The sequence below is a fragment of the Mustela nigripes genome, chromosome 2, assembly GCF_022355385.1.
Source record: "Mustela nigripes isolate SB6536 chromosome 2, MUSNIG.SB6536, whole genome shotgun sequence".
Lineage (NCBI taxonomy): Eukaryota > Metazoa > Chordata > Mammalia > Carnivora > Mustelidae > Mustela > Mustela nigripes.
In genome coordinates, this window is record NC_081558.1 from 171,632,334 (window position 1) to 171,651,885 (window position 19,552).

General features: G+C 37.6%; 1 protein-coding gene and 1 long non-coding RNA gene across 3 annotated transcripts in view; both read right to left on the reverse strand.

Annotated features, from left to right (window-relative positions):
- Window positions 1–19,552, reverse strand: part of CMSS1 (cms1 ribosomal small subunit homolog) — a 382,805-nt gene that overhangs the window by 242,557 nt on the left and 120,696 nt on the right. The gene's annotated exons all lie outside the window — the stretch shown is intronic.
- The window catches only part of LOC132012274 (uncharacterized), a 120,219-nt gene that overhangs the window by 82,193 nt on the left and 18,474 nt on the right, over window positions 1–19,552 (reverse strand). The gene's annotated exons all lie outside the window — the stretch shown is intronic.

The following is a 19,552-nucleotide window of genomic DNA, read 5'->3' on the forward strand; positions in this document are numbered from 1 at the left end:
TTAGCACCTGTGCAATGAATGTGCTGTACTCCTCCAATGGAGAAAGTGCCTGCACTTGGCAATTTGATGCTTTATATTATAGAGTCAGCAAACTGCTATTTAAAAACTGTAGCCAATGTGCTGGAAGCAGCAGTCTCTACTGAAGGTCAAAAAAAGAACACCCTAGATGCAGGCCTCAGCATGTAGCCACCACTAAGGCAAAACCGCAATTGTTTGTCACCTGAAAGTAATTATGGTATGTACAGTAACTTGTACCAAAGACAGTAGGGTAGATACATGAAGTCTCTTATGACACCAAAATAAAAATAAAAATAAAAATAAAAATAAAAATAATATGCACCCTTTAATTTTTAAGATCAACAATCTGTAAGGCCAAATGCCTTCAGCTCACTCCTCAGCTCCAACTGCAACTAACACGGAGTTCTGATCCAAGCATGAAACGATGTGGATCAGGGAAATCATAGCACTTTTAAGTATGTTTGTTCAATAACAAAAAAACAGGAGCCCCATATTTAGCTGCTATAACAAAGATCTTTGAACACTGTTTATCCATCCTTTCCAGGATGAGAATTCCTTTTCCATAACAAAAAGTTTCCTAATTCCCCATTCACAGTACTTGTAGCTTTTCCTACTGACAGACTGAAAAAAGAGAGAACCAAGAAAGCCTACAACAAATTAAGAAATTATTTAAATGGCTTGTATGCCATCAATCACAGTAGTATCTATAGCTATTCTGGAAACACAATATGAATGCTTCTGAAATACAGATTGGAATAACCCTTTGACAATTTTGAAAGCTCCCAGGGGTTCCAGGTTTACATGTTGAGAACCATTACTGCAAAGTATATAATACATAATGAACCAAGACCACAGTCTCAAGAACTTTATCTTTCCAAGGTTATCACTCAAAATACAACTATCACACATTTATAAAAGAAATACACAATTTCATGGTGAGGTGCTAAGCAGAAGAAAAAATAGCTATGAATGAGTCACACTCTGTGGGCACCGAAGTGTGTGTGGCACTTCTGAGCCTAGGGGTTTCTTCTGTTGGCTCTGTGACAGAGGTTTAGCATAGGAAGTAGGGACATGAGAACCCTGATATGGAGGAGAGGGGATACTTTTCTAAAAAGTGTGGGATAAAGTTGCCTTCTCTTTCCTTATAAAGCTTTCCTGTGTCAACAGTCTGCCCTCCCTCAACCCCAAAGAAAACGGGGGTGGCCCCTAAATGCCAAAAGAATAATTGTCTGGGCTTTGCATGCTGAAATTGACTTGGCAAGGTCTCCCCCATGCAAAGAACACAAAGAGCTTAGTTTAGTCTGTGAGTAAATGCTTCACAATCATTACCAAAACATCCAAAGCAACATGCTTAAGGGAGGGTAATGAAGCTTTGTTTCTCTCCCTTAGTTTTACTCTTCTGACATCCATTTATTTACTTAGAACTCCTAGCAGCAGCCAACCTCTTTGGTCAACATGCACTCTTGGATGCCTTGGGCACTTTCTAACAAAGAGCTATATGGAACCACAAATGGTGGGTAAAATCTCCAAGTTCAAGCTACCCATTCCCATGGACTCTAAGCATCTCAAGTCCAGATCTATTCAACAGAGCTGGAAAGAGGGCTCTGTAATAAATAAAGAGCACGGAAAAGCACTCCTTCATACAGATAATGGCCCTAGAAGCTTCAGAAAGGACAGAGGACATGAGGAGAGCCCTGGTGTCAGTTTGAAGAATCCTGAAAGCAGTTTGATCCAAACTTAGAGTCTAGCCAAAGCCACACTACCTAGAGCAAGTGTGGCTGGATGTGGTTTTCTTGAGGCTTCCTGATGCTCCTTCATGCTTTTTGACTTAAGCAGACCTCCAGCTTTATTAACAACTTCCTACCACCTAGAATAAGCTGAATAATGGAGAGCAGCAAAGGAGCATGACCTTAACTCACACTGTGCCCTCCTATCAGACCAAGCCCAGACATTATTTCTTTCTCCCTGGTGGTGCCATGTTCTCCTGTCCTATCACCATGTCATGATGCAGATTTCTGGTGAAAGAGCATGGACATCTTCAATTTTGCTGACATAGTCAAAAGTGTGCCATGAACACTGAAGAGATGTGTCTCCCCCCCCCCTTTTTTTTTTAAAGATTTTATTTATTTTATTTGAGAGAGAGCAAGAGAGAGCATGAGCTGGGGGAAAGGCAGATAGAAAGGGAGAGGCAGACTCCCTGCTGAGCAGGGAGCCCTATGTGGGGCTCGATCCCAGAACCCTGATGTCATGACTCAAGCCAAAGGCAGACACTTAACTTACTGAGCCACCCAGGTGCCCAGATGTGTCTCCCATCTTTACACAGAGCATTATTCCAAATGATAAAGAATTCAGGCAATAGAAAGTAGGCTTGCAGAGACTGGGCAGGCTCTGAAGCCAACTGGAACTCCTTCTGTGTCACTTACCAGTTCTATGGTCTAAAGCAGATTGTCTTAACCTCTTTAAACTCTCCCATAAAGCACTGATTAATAGTATCTGCCTGATTGTGCATGCAAAAAAGGGAAAATGAGTATAGTGCCTTAGAACAGTGCCTGACCAGTAAGAGTAAGTTTTGTGTTGCTGCTGTGTAATGCTATGTTAGAAACGATTTTAAAAGTCATGGTTGGTGGAAGAGGCAGCTAATGAGTTCATGGGTAAGCATACCTTTTTGAATCAGTGCTCTTTCATCATCTTGTGTGGACAGTTATGGTCAGTTAGGACCAAGAAGCCAGTCAGTTTATGTTAAGTCTCTCTAAACTGCCAGGATCTCAATTCCCCATTGCTGCTCTGCTAAATAACAGGCACCAGTTCCTGGCCAAAACCAGTTTCTTCAGCTTGCCACTCTTCACCTTGGCAAGGCACAAAATTACTCACTCTCTGAAAATACCAGTTTAGCACTGACTAAAAGAACTACCCCTGTTCAGCAAGGTAAGGCTGAGTAATATACTCTCCTCATGATGCTAAAATCCATTACTTATTTCTTATCTCATCGCAAGAGGGAAGGCATGTCTGATGAACCAGGAGATTAAAATTGTATCACTGTATCTCTACCATGATGAGTTTTAGATTCCTGTCATATGCCAGGCACTGGGCATAGTACCTGACACACACAACCTTGAATTGTCCCAATAACACTGCAAGGCAGAGTCCTAAAGAAATGAAGTAACTGGCGTCGAACTGGACAGCATGTAGAAATGGAGGCAGTGCCATTGCTGGCCCCAAAGACTGTGCTCCTTCTCCTGCCACACACCATGTTATTTTCTACTTTTCTGCTTATATTGGGATTCTAAAAAACAACCAAAAATTCTAGGATACCAAAGATTTGATATATAACTAGAGTAGATGGAATACTAAAAATAAAAAAACAAAAGCCCTAAGGTATAAATTCAAACAGGTCATTTTGTCAAAGGTTTTCCTTTATAAAGCTTATTCTGAAAGAGTATCATGGCTGACATATACTGGAAAGGTCTTCAAAACCCTTTCAAAGACCACATACAAAAGCTAAACCCATTTTTTTAAGGTCACAATTGGTTCTCTGACCAAAAACAGTATTAGCTGACCCATACTCTAAATTGATTCATTGGATTTGGTTTCAAAAACTTTCCCCATTGTCAGAAGTCAAATTCAGTTTCAACAGACCAGAATTTGCCATGGATGAGGGATATTTCAAAATAAAAAACTATAAAAGTGGAGTTCTGAAACTGTTCTGACCAATGTCTATGCTGTTAAAATGAGGTCACAGCAACTTTCTCCTTTTTGAAATAATTTTTTCAGCTCCTGGGATATAGCTCACTTTTTAGGTTCTTTGTCTTCCTTGTGTCTGACACACAATCCTTGATGCCTGCCTGCTTGCTTGCTTGCTTTCTTTCTCTCTTCACCTTGCAATATTTTCTTCTTTCTAAAAAGAACCATTTCTTGAAATGTTTATGCATCCAATACTATGTGTCCCTGATGCTTTAAATCTTTTATTATGAACATTTCCAAATAAAAAGTAGGAAGGAGAATATAATAAAGCCATGTACCCCTCCGCCATCTTCAACAGTCTGCAATACGTTGTCATATTTATTTTACTTTATCCCTGCTTTTGTTTTTCCTAGAGTACTTAAAAGTAAAGCTCAGGATATCATGTTATTTCACACTTAGATACTTCATTAGGTATCTGGAAAAATAAAAAAGACATTCTCTCATATAAACACAATGCCATCGGCACATTATAAAATTAACAGTAACTTCTTAACACCATCTCTTAACATCATCTAATACATAGTCCACATTCAAATTTCATTGATCTTCTTTCCTCATACCCCAGGGATAATCACATCAGCTACTGCTAAGGTAACCTTCTATTGCCTTGTTAATGACTTTCATGGCTTCGTCTCACTTATTTTATCTCTCTTCTGAAAAAAAGTCTCCAAAATGTGAAAGCAGTGTGACTGAATATATAGGTCTCTTTTTCAAAAAAAAATTTTTTTTAACTTATTATACATTGAAAATATTTTCCCATATTATTAAATATTCTTTGAAAACTTGACTTTTGCTGGCAGCCTAAATGGTCAGTACTGTATATTCCATGAATTTATTTAATTATTCTCTATTATTTGTTGGATACTTCATTGTTTCATCTTCCTTATTATGAACGGGCTTGTTAACAGCCTTACACATGCCCATGGTTCACCTTCTATCCTCACCTATCACTAATGAACACCTCCTTGGCTTCAGCCATAAGGATGATTTGATATTCACCACATACGGTGTTTTTCATCTATCTTCAGTCTGTACATATGACTTGGACACTCTTACCCTCTAAGGTCCAACTTCCCTCTGAGGTGCTTTCACTAAGTCCCTTTGGCAGAGTAGTCATTTTCTCTCAAATGCTCTCAAAACACTTTATATACTGGACATGATTTATAGTATTTACTGGAATTCTGTACTTAATCTTGAACCTGTATTTTTACCACACTAAGCTGTGAGCTTCTCAACACTGCAGTTTATCTATAAAACAAGGAGAATAATACTATTTTTAAAGAGAGGTAAAGAACAGAAAGTATGAATCATATCATTTGGCAGAGAAATGGAGTTTTACAAAAGTCAGTTTCCTACTTTTCCTCTAATAAGAGAAATTATAAATGTGTTAGACTACACTTACATGCCCAGGAGGCAAGGAGTTAAACCTTTCTCCAATTATAGGAAGATAAACTGAACACAGGGAAATGCTGGGAAAGGGGAAGTAAAATGGCTACAAGATTGAGTACAGCTCAGGGACTTCAGCAGTTGCAACATTTTCTCTATAACAATCTCTCTATTCTAGTCACAGGTCCTTAGATATAAGAATAGAAAGGAAAGAAGTCATGTTAAAATCTGTAGATGTGCACTCCTGATCTCTGAAACTCTTGTTCACCTCTGAGCTCTTTATTATGCTGGGTTGGGCTAGCCAAGATAAGGCCTAAAGGTAGTCTCAGGCCTACAGTCACTAGCAGGTTAAGGAAGAGGTTGGAAAAAATAAAATTTGTGGGAGACTTCGTGTACTCTGAAAGATGCATTTGTATCTTTTAGGATTCTTAAGAGAGCTAATAGAAACAGGAATTGGTTTCCGAAAAGCATTGTTGCTGTGGAAACATAAACAGAGCTGTAGGCAAGATCTGGATTCTGGTGCTGGCTATGACCACGGGCACATCAGTTAACCTCCCTGGGCCTCTGCAGAATAAAGAGATCTGACAAAACTGGTTCTGAGAGCCAAAGGGACAAAAATTCAAAGAGGATAGAAAGGTTAAATGACTGGCTCAATTATCACTGTACTTCTAAGAAAAACCAGAGAGCGGAATTGGAAAAAATATGAAATATGATGTAGTTTGAAAACTGTTAAAAGAATCAGATGATTTTCAAGAGCTCTGACCTAGTGCTGTGAGTGTGGCATTCAGAAATGTATTTAAAGCTAATATGGAGTATATTTAAATAATTTTCTTTTTCTGTTCTATTCCACCAAGGTCTGGAAAACTTTCCCAGCCCTGTGTCAACCTTAAATGAGAAAAGAATCTTTAAAGAGCCACTGATTTGTAATGGAAAATTTGGATAAATGAACTATTTATACTCTGAGATTTTTATATTTCTTTTTGTCCTTTCTTCAGAACACACAGCTAAGAAAAGCCATGATGTAAGTCTGCTCTATTAGACCTCATTGGCAGGCTGTTTATTCTGTATCTACAGTGTAGCAGTTCTCTGACTACCCACTTATTTAGTGGACAAACCACCAAAGAACAAGCTTATAACAACAACAATGACAACAACAACAACAACAACAACAACAAGTGTGAGCTTGGATTAATCTAGCATGAGCCTGGAGAGAAAGAGGTGTCAGAACACCTAAGTTTTCATCATCTCTAGTCCAAGGTTTATTAGCCAAAGTTATTTAAGCTTTCTGAATTTCATATTCCTTATACTGCAAAACAGGACAATTACCTATCTACTGATGTATCAAACAATGCACACACAAAAGTATTATTATAAGCACTCACCTGGTAAGCTAAACTGGAGTAAGTCTTCGTTAAATGTCTACTATCAAATTTCTGGATCTATACTTTATTCAAATTGAAATCCAACATCAGAAGAACTACTGAGATCTTCCGTAAATATATACACTCACCAATTCACTGCTTTAGTTCTGTTTAATATATGGGAAATTATGCCCAACTACTTCATGTATTTCTTTAAGAAACAACCTGGCCTAATGAAGAGTAGGTAGGTCTAACTGGGTATACTCAAAATGTGTGTGTGAGACCATGTGTTGGGTGACAGAGATGAGACAACTTCGTTTGAGAAGTCACTGAAGAAGCTGACCAGGTTTCATTTGGGAAAAAGAATAGAGCCCTTCCCACTGAAGGTCTAATGGTGTGGCACAAGGAATAGTCTTGTTTGATTTACTTCTGGAGGCAGAAGCAGGATAAATGCAGGAAGTTCCTGGGAGTTGGATTTAAGCTCACAAGGAAGTACTTTCTGACACTTGGAGCCACATAACAACTGAGCAGGTTATAAAAGAAAACACTGATTGCAGCGTACCGTGGGGGATGGATGAGATGACTACTATACTGCCTTCTAAACCTTATATTTGATTCTTCCCTTTCTGTGACTTTGACTTTTCTATGAGGACACAGAATTGTTGGGAATATGGCCTGAATCACTCCCTCCCCCCACAACCAACTTCCATTCCCCTCTCTGAAGCATTGTCCATATTCTCCCTACAAGGAAAAATACCATTATGGAAATGTTTGAATGATTTTAACTGAAAATGGAAGAAAAAAAACCCAAAAGGGGCTAATGCTAAATTAGGGTATCCGGTTTTCAATGTGTCTTTTTTTAGCCATCAGATAGCTTTAATGCAGTTGGCTGAATTTAGTGTCTTCAAACGTGGGTGGCTAGGGCAATAAAAGGAAAGAAATTTTTTATTTTTTTATTTTTTATTTTAAGAGAAACCAAATAAAATATTCAACAAGATTTTTTTCCCTAATGTGGCCATGCTAGCATAACCTGGCTGTTTTGCAACTGGGCACTATTAACATCTATTTATAGCCAGTATTTTCATAGATGAATCACATTTACCATGAGACAGTTAATATTAAGGGCTCAACCAGCTCTGCTGAGAACCCCATAATCTTACTACATCTCTTTCCATTCCCCTTTGAGGGAACTAAGTTATAGCTGAATAGTTCCATGCAGAAAGATGGGGAAATCCAAATGGAAATGTAAACGTAGTAGACAGCATATTCCCTAAATTAAGCAAAGTATGGGATGTTAAACACATTCAAATTTTAGGCCCTGGATCACTGAGATGAGCATCCTACAATTAGCACAGACTCACTCTGCATTATGTAGCCATCCTGTAATCAGAGTAAATCAACCCTCAAATTTCCTACTGAATCAAATTTAAATGATACTGCTTTATATAAAATGTCACATACATAAAATCAGAACTAATGATTGTCAAATGTGCTGTCAAATGAAAAGAAAGCATATAGTGGATCCTCAGTTTATTTTATGTGTGTATGTGGGGAGGTGAGGGTAAGGAAAGCCTAAGGTTGGGGTATCTATGATGAAACATTTGCAAAATTCAGTGACATTAACTGGAAATTTCTGGCAAGTCTTGGGGACCTAGAGTCACTTCTCCACAGTGTGTGCACACACACATACTCTCTGAACTTTGTATAGGCACCAGTACTACCTTGATACTGATAATCATTTGTCTATGATATCTTCTATGAGATTCTTCACCCTTACCTTTCCAAGCTTTTTCTTTCTTTCTTTTAAGACTTTATTTATTTATTTGACAGAGAGAGATACAGGAAGAGAGGGAACACAGCGGGGAGAGTAGGAGAGGGAGAAGCAGGCTTCCCATTGAGCAGAGAGCCCGACATGGGGCTCAACCCCAGGACTCTGGGATTATGACCTGAGCTGAAGGTTGATGCTTAACAATGGAGCCAGCCAGGCAGTCCTTATCAAGCCTTCTCTTAAGAGTATTTAGTTCAAGCTAAAACTCGTTAAGAATAAATAAGATAATACAAAGCACTTAAAACAGCACTTGGCCTGTGATAAGTGGTCTATACATATGAGCTATTTCTTACTAGTTTCTCAGTACAAGCATACCTCAGAGACATGGCAGGTTCAGTAACAGACCACCCCAATAAAGGGAATATTGCAATAAAGTGAGTCAAATAAATTTTCTGGTGTTCCAGTTTACAAAAAATTAGGTTATATTATACTACAGTCTATTAAGTGTATAGTAGCAGTATGTCTAAAAAAACAATGTATATACCTTAATTAAAAAACTATTTGTTGCTAATAAAGGCTATCCATCATCTGAGCTTTTAGTGAGTTGTAATCTTTTTGTGGGTGGAAGGTCTTGCCTCAATGTTGATGGCTGCTGACTGACCAGGATGGTGGTTTCTGAAAGCTGGGATTGCTATGGCAATTTCTTAACATAATACAACAGTGGGGGCGCCTGTGTGGCTCAGTGGGTTAAGCCTCTGCCTCCGGCTCAGGTCATGATCTCAGAGTCCTGGGATTGAGTCCTGAATTACACCCTCTGCTCAGTGGAGAGGCTGTTTCCCCTCTCTCTCTGCCTGCCTGTGATTTCTCTCTGTCAAATAAATAAAATCTTTAAAAAATAATAATAATACAACAGTGAAGTCTGCCGTGTCAATGGACTTTTTTTTTTTTTTTTTTTTTTTTTAAGATTTTATTTATTTATTTGAGAGAGGGAGACAGACAGAGGGGGAACACCAGCAGGGGGAGTGGGAGAGGGAGAAGCAGGCTCCCTGTGGAGCAGGGAGCCCTATGCAGGGCTCCATCCCAGGACCCTAGGATCCTAACCTAAGCCAAAGGCTGATGCTTAATGACTGAGCCATTCAGGCGCCCCTGGACTCTTCCTTTTATGAAGGATTTCTCTCTAGCAAATGATGTTGTTTGACAGCATTTACCCACAGAACTTCTTTCAAAATTGGAGTCAAAACTTTCAAACCCTGCTGCTTTATCAAATAAATTTATGAAATATTCTAAATCATTTGTTGTCATTTCAACAGTCTTCACAGCATCTTCACCAGGGTAGATTTTATCTCCAGAAAGCACTTTCTTTGCTCATCCATAAGATGCAACTCATCAGCAGTCCAAGTTTTATCATGAGCTTATAGCAATTCAGTCACATCTTCAGATGCCATTTCTAATTCTACTTGCTATTTCTACCACATCTTTGGTTGCTTCCTCTACTAAAGTCTCAAACCTCTCAAAGTCATCCATGAGGGTTGTAACTGATTTCTTCGAACTCTTATTAATGTTGATATCCTCTTTTCATCAACCATGAATGTTCTTGGTATCTAAAATGGTGAATCCTTCCCAGAAGGTTTTCAATGTACTTTGCCCATATTCATCAGTGGAATCACTAAAAAGGGCAGCAATAGCCTTATAAAATCTCTCTCTTAAATAATAAGACTTGAGGGGCGCCTGGGTGGCTCAGTGGGTTAAAGCCTCTGCCTTCGGTTCAGGTCATGATCCCAGGGTCCTGGGATCGAGCCCCGCATTGTGCTCTCTGCTCAGCAGGGAGCCTGCTTCCACCTCTCTCTCTGCCTACCTCTCTGCCTACTTGTGATCTCTCTCTGTCAAATAAATAAAATAAAAAATAAAATCTTAAAAAAAATAATAATAAGACTTGAAAGTCAAAATCACTCCTTGATCAGGAGCACCTGCGTGGCTCACATCTGACTCTTGATTTTGGCTCAGGCCATGAACTCAGGGTCCTGGGATGGAGCCCAACGTTGGACTCCCTACTCAGCAGGAAGCCTGCTTCTCTCTCTCTCCCTCTACGCCTCCCCTGCTTGCACTTTCTCAAAAATAAATTAATCTTTAAAAAAAATTACTCGATTCATGGGCTGCAGAATGGGTGCTGTGTTAGCAGGCATGAAAACAACAATCATCTCATTGCACATCTCCATCAGAGTTCTTGGGCAACCAGGTGCAGTGTCAATGAACAGTCATGTTTTGAAAGGAATCTCTCCTTATAAGTGGGAGGTCTCAACAGTGGGCTTAAAATATTCAGTAAACCATGTTGTCAACAGATGTGCTATCATCCAGGCTTTCTTATTCCATTTATAGTATAATTCTTAGGGGCCCCAGGAATTTTTGGAATGGTAAATAAGCACCAGTTTCAACTTAACGTCACCAGTTGCAGTAGCCCTTAAAGACAGTCGGCTTGTTTTTTGAAGTTTTAAAGCCAGGCATTGATTTCTTCTCCCTTGCAATGAAGGTCCTAGATAGCATCTTCTTCGAATAGGAGGCTGTTTCATCTCCACTGGAAATCTATTGTTTAGTGTAGCCACCTTCATTAGTGATCTTAGCTAGGTCTGGACAACTTGTTGCTTCACTTGGCACTTTTATATTATGGAGATGGTTTCTTTCCTTAAACCTCATGAACCAACATCTACCAACTTCCAACTTTTCTTCTGCAGCTTCCTTACCTCTCTCTGTCTTTATATAATTAAAACAAGTTAGGGCCTTTTTCTGGATTAGGTTTTGACTCATGGGAAGGTTTTGGCTGATGTGATCTTCTATCTAGACCACTAAAACTTTCTCCATACCAGCAATAAGGCTGTTTTGCTTTCCTACCAATTCATGTATTCACTGGAGTGGCACTTTAAATTTCCTTCAGGAACTTTCCTTTTGCATTCACAACTTGACTGTTTGGCACAGGGGTCAGCCTTTCAGCTTGCAACATTCCTCACTAAGCTTAATCATTCTATAGAGGTATGTGCAACACTTCCTTTCACTTGAACACTCAGAAGCCATTATAGGGTTACTAATTGGATTAATTTCAATACTGTGCATTAGAGAATAGGGAGACTTGAGAACAGAGAGACAGAAAAATGGCTGTTTGGTGGTGCAGTCAGGACACACACAACATACACTGACTGAGTTCATCTTAAGTGGGTGTGGTTAGTGCTGCCCCCAAATAATTACCATATTAATGTCAAAGAGCACTGACCACAGATCACCATAATAACAAAACAGTTATGAAAAGGCCTAAAATACTGCAAGAATTACCAAAATGTGGCCATGAGACATAAAGTGATTAAATGCTATTGGAAAAATGGTGCCAAAAGACTTTTTCAACAGAGGTGCCACAAACCTTCAACCTGTATAAAGTGCAGTACCTGCAAAACACAATAAGTGAAGAGCAGTAAAATGGGGTACACCTGAAACTGTTTTTCTAACTTTTTAGCCAGATGAATCAGCTTTACAATTAAGCAGTTCCTACTAAGAGCCAACCAGCTCTGCTGACTGCATGATTCAATCGTTTACTGAAAGCCTGCTGATGTCCAAATCTGTTGGGCGCTAGGGATACAGACATAAACAGAGGGCCTTTGCTCACAAAGCATGACTAATAAATCTATCATAACAGGTACCCTTACTTCCATTTTATACTTGAAGGCTTGGGGAGGTTTACTAACCACGTGTGATCGAAGGCCACAGCGCTAACATATTGGAGTTGTGATTTAAGTCCAGATCTATGTAAATTCCACAATCTCAGATTCCTTCTATTATGCTATGCCTATGCCACACTCAGGTATAAAAATAAGCTAGAACAAATCACCTAGCACAATACCTGTATAGTGGGTACTTCATAAATGTTTGTGAATAACTTAATGTTGGATGAGTATTTTTTCTTAACTATGTAAGATCCTAAATAGATAGAGCATAGCAATTTACTGGATACTTTGGATCCAGGCTGCCCACGTTAGGATGTGCCACTTTTTAGCAGTATGAGCTTCAACAAATTATTATCAGTTTTAAGCCTCAGTCTTCTCCTCTGTAAAATAAGGATGAATAACAGTTTTTTGAAACTAAATGAGTTAATAAAAGTAAAGCATTTAGAACAGGCCTATATTTAGTAAGTACTGAATAAATGTAAGCTATTGCTATTACTATTATTTTCTTCCCTAACTTGGAGTTTTGATCAGCTCATTCAGTATCATTAATAAGTAAACAAAACCAAAACCAATTTCTTTCACTGAGACTTTTCCAGGTTCCTTTATACAAGTAAAATATCCTCTTTTCCAACATTCAAAGAGGAAAATAAACAGGTACATGGAGAATAAAATTATGTCTTAATAGTACCCAATTATATACAGTAAGCAATTTTTGATATATAAAATTAGTAAAGAATGATTAAGAAAATTTAACTTTTATAATAAGGAGTTGGCTTGAAGTTTGTATGTATTAGAGGTTGAATAGGCCACTATTTACATTTGGCTACTTCCTTAACTAAATTAAGTAAATAGCTTCAAATTCTTTACTTGTTCTTCTCCTGCATGGACACATCCATACCAAAGATCCACCATGATTTCAACCAGCTTAAACCCAAGAAAAACTGACCGAGGTCACCACATAGGAAAACAAAACAGAATCTGCTTCTCAGGGCCAAATGAACTGCATTTGTATCCATAGATACAAGACAACAGAGAATTACAGAATTCTAAAGTGGGAAGCCCCAGGACCTCAGAGATCATCTAGTCTCAAGCCTGAATCCTACTGTCAGGGGATTTGTTAGGGGGCGTGGAACAAGACAGAAGTCAAGGGAAAGAAGCCCTGGTCCTTGTTCCATCCTGAATGATCTTTTAGGACTGACCTAGCTGAATATCCTCATTTATAAGTGACAACCCACAGCCTGGCAGAGCTGAGATCAGAAGCCAGGTTTCCTGAATCCCAGTCTATCAATTTCTTACACTTCTGAGGGCTGCCATTCGATGGCTATGTTAGTTATAGATAATGCACTGGGTTGTGTTAAACTGACAACTAAGCCAGATTTCTCTTTCAAAAACAACTAGACTTAATGTTACTGCTAGCACTTTATGAAAAGAGCAAGGCATCATTATTTGGTATAAATTAAAGCAACTTTCCATTCTTTTTTTTGGGGGGGGGGGTTAACCTGAAAATCCCAACCCACTGTTGCTATTACAAAATTTTTCTTTTCCTCAGTACACACCCCTGGGCCAAACATAGATGCATTAAAATTTTGCCAAGAGAAACAATGAAGTCACTGATAATACAAAGCATGAAGTATCATGAAATTCACATCTTTGTTTTCTTCCTCTCCATACTTAATTACTTCTCATTACTGATCATTTTGTGGTTGTTGGCACAAGGGCAAGGAAACTCCACCACTGTAAACATGCAGAGACATATAACACCTCAGTAGACCAGAAGTCTGCACACGATGGATCTGTTCACAAATCCAATGTGCATGTCATCAAGAATGTTGATGCCACCAATCCCAGCCCCCAAAGAGGATTAGCAGTCTTCGAAAAACTCTAATCACTTTAAAAAAGAATAAGCAAAGTATCAACATATTTTAGGTCATTCCTTTTTATCACTTACAAATATCATCATTGCCAGAGCACTTGTGGTTTCTTGGAAGATTTCACCAAACCCACCTTTTTAAAAAGTGAGGCAAGGGAAGCTGTGATGTATACAGAGTTTCATTCAAGTTTTCTGCAACAGCTTGGCTTGCCTTTAACTCAAAGGGGACTTATGAGAAATGCTTATTAAACTATTCTTCTAAATAGAAGCTTACATTATCTTGGAATTCTGGAAGGCAAACCTTGGATAAAATTAATCCAGAGGAATCCTTATTGATTAGCAGCAGAACACAAGTTGATTCTTATCAATAGGCTACTGTTGGGGCACCTGGGTGGCTCAGTAGGTTAAGTGGTTTTGGCTCAGGTCATGATCTCAGGGTCCTGGGATTAAGCCCTGGGCTCCTTGCTCAGCGGGGAGTCTGCTTGTGCCTTACCCTCTGCCCCCCCACCCCCGCTCCTGCTCATACACACTCTCTTTCTCTCAAATAAATAAAATATTTTAATAAAAAAGGGCTACTGTTCTACATATGAATATGTGGGTAAGAGAAAGCACAGGAATGCATCATAGAAATCATTAAAACCCTCAACAAAACCTTAAACTTCCAATAAACTAAAAGAAGTAAAACCAAAATATATTTTACCCCTTTTCAACTAAACATTTAGGGGCATCTGGGTGGCTCAGTTGGTTAAGCTTTAGACTCTTTTTTTTTTTTTTTAAGATTTTATTTATTTATTTGACAGAGAGAGAGATCACAAGGAGGCAGAGACACAGGCAGAGAGAGAGGGGGGAAGCAGGCTCCCCGCTGAGCAGAGAGCCTGATGTGGAGCTCAATCCCAGGACCCTGAGATCATGACCTGAGCTGAAGGCAGAGGTTTAACCCACTGAGCCACCCAGGCGCCCTAAACTTTAGACTCTTGATCTCAAGCTCAGGTCTTGATATCAGGGTTGTGAATTCAAGCCCCATGTCAAGCTCCATGCAATGTGGAGCCTACTTAAAAACAACAACAAAACAAAACACTAAACATTTATTCAATTTTCATAGAAACCTGAATCTGTAAGTGTGGTAGACCTACAGTTTAAAAATAAAATGGCTATAGTTAACTCTTTCCAACCCTGTTCCTCTGCAATGTGACCTTTGCAGCTCCAACCATCAAGAGGTGAAATCTCTGACTCCAGTTCTTGAATGGGGGTTGGCCTTGTGATGTTCTCTTGACAACAAAAATAAGGTCTTAAAAATTCAGCTCTCGTACTTTTGGAATGATGCTCTGAGACCACCATTTGGGGAAGCCTTGTCTAGCCTACCAGAGGCTGAGAGCCCATGTGGAGCAGAGATAAGACGACCCAGCTGAGGTCTATTAGCCCAGCTAGCTGACAGACAGAAATGTGAATAAGCCCATCTTAGAACATTGAGGCCCAGCTGAGCTGCAAGATGACGTGAGTTGCAGAATGAACCACAGAATTTTTAACTTATCATTTAGCCATTACCTAAGTTTTGAGGTAGGCCACAAAGCAGAAGAAGAAACTAGTCATCTTGTGAAATACCCACTATATATGAAGCATCAAGTCAGATACCCTATGGGAGACCTAAATGGAAATCAATAATATGAGACAGAAGATATGGGTGGTCCTGTCCTTCAAGTGTGAATATATCTATAAATAAAGTAGCACTTAATAATGATCTATTTTATCAATTTTTTAGTATATGTGCTGTTGAAGTTAGCACAATAGTTATCTGTATTAAATATATCTGTATTAAGAACCTACCATTATTCCTACAGGACAGAGAAAGGGTCTTCCTAGAATGTTCAAGATAATCCCATAGAGTAGGAAAAAATAATTAGATATATTATTTTTTAATTAATATTTTTCATTTTTGAATGTTTTCATATTGTACATTATATACATGTTTTCATAAGATACATAGCATATGCTATGTATATGTATATATGCTAGTATATAAACATTATTTATGTATACATAAAAATACATATAATGGGGTTTTCCAGAGTCATATCTCCCACAGATCTTCAACTTTCCATCCCTACACAAAAAATATACTTCTCTATGCTTTGCTTTTCTCAAATAAATGAATTCCTCCTCGACTATATAGAGAAGAATCTGTGATAACTACTATTACAGATCACTGTTCACCTATACTGTAATCACTTAGCAAGGTTATAAGCATGTTTCAGATAGGGTGTCTATATTCATTCTGGACAAGGTGTCTGTAACTGTGTGTCTTTGGCAGTACAGCATATGGCATTATGGCATGATTTTTAGTACAGTTTCTGGAGCCAGGGTACATGGATTCAAATCACAGTTCTTCCAGTTATTAGCTGTGCAAACTTAAAAAAACGATTCTCAGCTGAAAATTATTACAGCTGAAAATCATCACAGCTGAAAAATTATTACTGAAAATTTACTGAAAATTATTACTGAAAATTAAATAAGGATTATTTCCTTAAGAATTGTCTTCTAACTATAACCTCTTTCTTGGTGGTAATCATCAGACCTGGTTTACTGCACATCCACATAAAGCATTTAGATTTCTGTGGATTTATGTAAGGTGAAAATCCACAAATCCATTTCTTCTTAATATACTATTGATAGCCTATAGATAATACTATACAATTGAAAGGCACACTGGCAAGAATTATTATATATCAAATCAGAGAGGGAGACACCTCCCTATTTCCCTCACTTCACAACTAGGGACACTGGGCTCACAGAGGATCAATGATTTGACTAAGTCCCACAACTGATTTGTGACTGAATTCTTTTTTCATTAGTCTTCTGTCTAGTTCATTGCACTTCTCATAACTCCATTTTTAGGAACTATTTCTAGAAATCTTTCAAGTAAAAGTGTATCATTTGTAATAAGGGAAGTAAGGAAGCCACATCATAAATAACCACCTTAGTACATAACACACAGTGGACTTTCAATAAATGACTGGTAGAGTACAGGTAGAGGGATGAACAAAGCCTAGCTGGCTGGCTCAGAAGTCCTCAAGGTTTCTAAAGTATTCCAACAGGGCTCTCAAGTGGTGCCAGCAAACTGGGGCTGTTGAGAATCACTTCCCTCTCTCCCTCTCTTTTTAAGATTTATTTATTTATCTGAGAGAGAGAAAGTGAGTGTGTGCACTTGAGTTGGGGGAGGGGCAGCAGGAGAGGGAGAGAGAATCCTCAAGCATACTCCCCACTAAGTGTGAAGCCTGACATGGGGCTTGATCCCACTACCCTGGGATCATGGCCTGAGTCAAAACCAAGAGTTGGATGCCTAACTGACTGAGCCACTCAGGTGCCCCTGGTGAGAAACACTTCTTAAACAGAGTACCTAACCAAGACACAAAGCTATTCTTTTAATCTTTTTTTTTTTTCCTTCAGCACTCACACCTCATATTTCATTAAATGAAAGAGATAATCAAATAAACTTGGCTTTTCTTCTTGAATTCCCCCCCCAACTTTTTAAAAAAGATTTTATTCACTGAATTTTTTTCCTAACTATAAAGGTAATATAGACTCACTGAATAATTTTTGGGAATAAAAATAAAAGTTAATAATAATATTAATAAAAGTAATGTTTATTTAGAGTGCTAATTTTATATGAGGCACGTTGCAAACATTGACATGTGCTGACATGTAATCTTCACAGTAGCTTTAGGTTACAAATATTCTACTACTATCATTCCCATGTTATAGATGAGAAAAGTGAAGCACAGAGGCATTAACTAACTTGCCCAAAGTTTTACAGCAAATTAATAATGGAGTAGGGATCTGAACTTAGGCAGTATGGTCCTAGAGTCCATGGTCTTCTGCACTCTTTTGTACTGTCACTGATCAAGTTTTGGTTTCTAATGCAAATTATAAGAAAAGAAAAACTAAAAATTGATAAATTTAATAAATGAAAATTTAAAATTTCTATACCATAAAATACAATAAATAAAGTGAAAATGCAAGCTACAGACCAGAAAAGATAATAGCAAAACATATAATTAACAAAATGGTAATTATATACAATATGAATTTCTACAAATCTATGAGAGAGACAACTAACAAAAGAAAAATGAGCAAAGATCATGAACAAGCAATATGAAGAAACCCAAATGGCCTTTCAATACAAGCAAATATGCCCATCACACTAAAAATTATACGATACAAATTAAAAAGTCAGATACCATTTCATTTATCAAAATGGGAAAAACTGTAAATTCAGTAATAGGAATTGCTGATGAAGATATGGAGCAATGAGAACTCTGATACCCTACTGTTAATTGGTATTCCACTTAGAGGAGCAATAATCCCTAGTAATGCTGAGAGAACACATGTTCCGCAGCTCTAACATCCCATTCCTAAAGAATATTTCCAGAGAAATGCATGCACACAGGAAAAAAATAGTGATGTTCATTGCAGCATTTTTTCTAATACTGAAAAAAAAAGTAAACTATTTAAACAACTACTGACAGTAAAATGTGTAAGTAAATGGTGGACTACTCACGTAATGAAATACTATATAGCAATAAATATATATAAACTAAAATAAAATAGAACAAGGAAGAATCTAGAAAATACAGAGTGAAAAAGCATGTTTCAGCAACACACAAAAAAATATGCTATTTACATAAGGTTTGAAAGTACACAAAGCAATACTATATATTGCTTAGGATGTATATACACGTTCAAAAAAAAGTATAAAACGTCTTAAGGGAATATATATACCAAATTCAAGATGGTTACTTTTGGGGTGGGAAGCATAGAGAATAGGTTAAGGAAGAGAGAAACACAGAGCTTCAACTGTGTCTATAATACTTATATTAAAAAATCATTTTCTAATGTATATAGTAAACTAACACTTTATGAATTTGTGTGGTAGCATGTAATGGCTCATTATACTTCCCACACTTTTCTGTATGCTTTGGTTTTACAGATCCTTAAAGAAATACTATTTTTAAAAATATACATATATTTTTTTAATTTTTAAATAATCTCTATACACAATATGGGGCTTGAACTCACAACTCCAAGATCAAGTCCCACATTCTGCTGACTGAGCCAGTCAAGTGTCCCAGATATATTTTTTTAAAGAAATATTATTGTAGAATGTATGGGGAAAAATCTTATTATAATCCAAAAGCACTTCACTAAGATGATAAAAGTTTCAAGGTTTTAGGATTAAAATTAATAATATATACATCATTGAAGTAGACTATAAGCTCAATTAACATTTGTCTTTTTGTTAAAAATCTCAAAGGTGAAACAATTTTTCTTGCTATTATAAATTAATTTGGGTAATTATATAATCAGATATAAGCTAATGTATACCTTAAATATGGATTTATTTTAATTATTTCCATAGGCAGGATTGTCCCTATTTTGGAGATGAGTGTCCTAACTATAAAATCTTGATGTATCCAAGGACAGATCTGGAATTTTAGCAGAATGTCAGGGATACAGCCAGGGACCAACCCATCATTCCTTTAATATTAGACTTTGTTGTCAAAACAAAGTAATCCAAAGTATTTTCTAGCAGTAATTCTGATGTTTCTATTTTAAAGCACCAAAGACTAAGACATTCCAAAAAATTTTTAAACTTCCAAAGGAAAAACTATAACATGAATATGCAGAAATTTGGAACAATTAGCAA